The sequence below is a fragment of the Pseudopipra pipra genome, chromosome 5 (genome assembly GCF_036250125.1).
Source record: "Pseudopipra pipra isolate bDixPip1 chromosome 5, bDixPip1.hap1, whole genome shotgun sequence".
NCBI lineage: Eukaryota > Metazoa > Chordata > Aves > Passeriformes > Pipridae > Pseudopipra > Pseudopipra pipra.
The window spans coordinates 42,295,696-42,299,054 of NC_087553.1; positions in this window are offsets into that span (position 1 = coordinate 42,295,696).

Here is a 3,359-nt window from a genome sequence, read left to right on the forward strand (position 1 = left end):
GTCTGCAGAAAGCAATTAAAGATATGAAGCCAAAGAGGTCTCTCTGCTGGCCACAGATCACAGTGACCATTCTTATACTTTGGCAGAGGTTCTGCTCTGGATAAGTCTCTTGTGATGAGAGAGGTAGCAGTCTCTGGTGTTCATTACTGCTTGTTTAATAGAAATACTCCATTGTGCTTGCTCTGGTTTGTATGTGTACACCCTGACATCATCCTTCAGGCAGAAGGCTCAGGTTAACTTCACTTTTACCTGAAACTAATTACAGTGGCTGAACAGTCACCTCAATGGAGTATTGCTTGAGGCAGCGACGGCAGCAGATGGTAAGGAACTTCTGATAGTGGGGAAAAATTAAGGGCAGTGAGCTCTTATTTTTTGGTACACCTGGATAAATAAGAGGGTGTCCACCTGTGGCCTACTAACTTCTTAGTTTAGGTGAGGACAGTCTCTTCCTGAGAAAATAATGCACTGCAGAAGCATCAGAATAAAGTGATTTTTCAGCCTTATGAAATTACAAAAACAACTGCCATACTTAGTTCTATGTCACTCTCACATTCAAGACGTAGCTATGTGAAGGTGTTTTTAGATAACAAAGGGTTATCTTCCCATGTGGCATGTGTTACATTTAGAGTGTCTCCAGGTTTAGACAAGTAGTATATTCTATTCTAGTCTAGTCTAGTCTAGTCTAGTCTAATCTATTCCATTTCATTCCATTCCGTCAAAGCATAAGCCTTTCAGAACAGTGTCTCTTCCTGAGACATAGAAAGAAAGGACTCAAAGCTGCTGTTTCCTAGGCTGTTTCATGTCTTACACATTTTTTAATATCTGTGTCAGGACTAGGTTAGACCTTTCCAACAACTCAAATAGGTTTGATATAAGCCATGCCTAACCAACCATACCAAACTATGCCTAACCATACTCCCTCTTGTTTCCTGAACTGTCACATCTCCAGCATTTTGTTAAGTTGGTATATAATAAAGGAAGGCTGTAAAGTCAGTTCCCTGCTCTTTTAAAATGTCTTTGGATATTCCCACCCAGATGAAAGCTTTATGGCTCATTTGCTATTTCAATAGGCTAAATACACCCTCTTACAAATCATTGTTTTCACAGTCTCTTACTATCTTAAGTACAAATCTAAGATAGATGTGTTAAATATATTTATAAACCTGACACTATTACATCGGCTTTTTGCATAAATCTTCAATGTTCTCATGGTTTAAATGACTGCATTGTGGACAGATGGGATTATAATATCTCCTCACCCCATTCTTACTTTGAGTAACATAAAGACATATTTGTATGTCACTCTCATCTAACAGATTCAAAGGGAAAGATTTTCTTCTTACTTACTGTACTAGGTTTTATACTAGTAGGAATTTTGGCCATATTTTGAAATAAAATCATATTAGCATATCACATTGCAGTGTGAGTCATCTGAGTTTTTCTGTCACATGGCTTACATAGGGAGGAAGGGGTCATTTAAAGTCTACAGTGTTAATTAAGGTGGTTGCAGTACCATTTAAAAATCACTTGAAACTGCAATTCTTTAAAAAAATTTCTGGAAGGCAAGCAATGTAATCTCTCATGGAGGAATTCTAGAGCTGTAGTTCCCTTTGGTACAGGAGTAGCTACACTTCTGGCATGTGATCAGACTATTTTCTGTGACATTCAGGTATGGGCCTCATTTACATGGCAGTTTCACAGGTGCTAAGGGAAGGAACATGGGGCACTTGGCAGAAAACACAGTGTGTGACCTGTCTGAACAGTGAGCTGCAGTTTGTTTACTGCCTGCATGTGGGGACTTACCAGGAGACAGAGCAGACCTGTATGAAAGCTGTTTAGGCTCAAAGGTTTATAGCCTGGGTATCATTTTTGTTTGTTTTTGTTTGTTTGTTTGTGTTTGGGGTGGTGGTTGTTTGTTTGTTTGGTTTGGTTTTTGTTTTTGTTTTTAATCTGTAGTGATAAAACAGAAGAAAATACTCTGAGAGGAACAAAAAGAAACTTCTTTTCTTCCTTGAGAGTGGTGTCCACTCCTCCACTAGTCGGGCTAGCTACCAAGAAGAGTTACTGTCACAACTGTGTTTGGGTTTCATGTTAGTGGTCAGCCTTAAGGTGGTTTGAGTGAATCTAGTTTACTTCCTCCTGTCTGTCTTAAGAAGACACACAAAATCAGTTACTTACTGCTTCTTAGCTGAGAATCAGCTACTTTTAGTGAGAGAAAGATCAGTTTTTGAAATACTGGCGCATCTTTTTTGTGTGACAGCATTGCTGTCAGTTATTTATACCAGAATTACCTAAGGAAATGCAGCTGTGCCCTTCTTCTTATGTATGCAATCTAAATCAAACCCTTTGTGTCTAATTTATCTTCCTAATTTTTGATTTTTTTTCCTACTAGATATGGAAATAATGGAAGCCCTAGGCTTTCTGAATATATCCCAGTAGGAAATGAGTTGAAAGGACTGAAAAAGAAGCTAATCATGAAAGCTCTAACAAGTATTTTTAGAAACCACCTTTTTAGTTTTGATCATCTGATTTTTCCTCTTCAGCTCTTTCACCACACTAAAAGGTTTTATTTATATGGCAAATTCTCTTAGAATCCTCAGATAGATAGTAAACAGAAGACTATTAAAACTGTTTTTTAGCTTCAGAACTTCTACAGTTCTGAAACTTTGAATACAGATCTGTCATGAAATTAATTTGCTCCTTTTTTAGAGATTCATGTAATTCTCTCTTTCTTGGCCATTTATATGACCTACCATCTACTGTTGCTTCTAAAGTGGCTTATATGGCCTTCAAGGCATCTGGCTGTGTGCTGGGCTGAGAAATTGTGTGAATTGTACTTTGAAAGCCTACTTTCAGCAGTGTAATTTATTGTTTGTTAGGATGGCATTTCAAGATATGTTATCTTTGCTTATCATCCTTTCAGATGTACTCTGCCACAAGGGAAAAAATAAAGTGACTCTGGCATTTATATTCTGAATGGCATCTATTTATTCAATCTCACAGTTCCCTAATGATTAAATAAATTATGGGGGAAGTGAAACTATTTAAATCAGAACAATTAATTATTATTAATTAATTATTAGTACTTGTTCCCTTATTTTCCAGTTAATTTTAGAGCAGCTTCTGTTTTCAAGATAGCAATTCCTCACAAAATCTCGTGCAACTAATAAAAAATCTTTTGAACATTTTCATTATTAATGGTTTGGTTTTATCAGTATTCAATAAGATACAGTTTTTCTCTCTGTGGAGAGATTTTCATTTCAAATACAGTATTGCATGAACACTCCTCATATATGTTTTAACAGTAAAATGAATAGAGATGGCTTTATTTCTAATTTTTGTCCATTTGAAGTAACTGA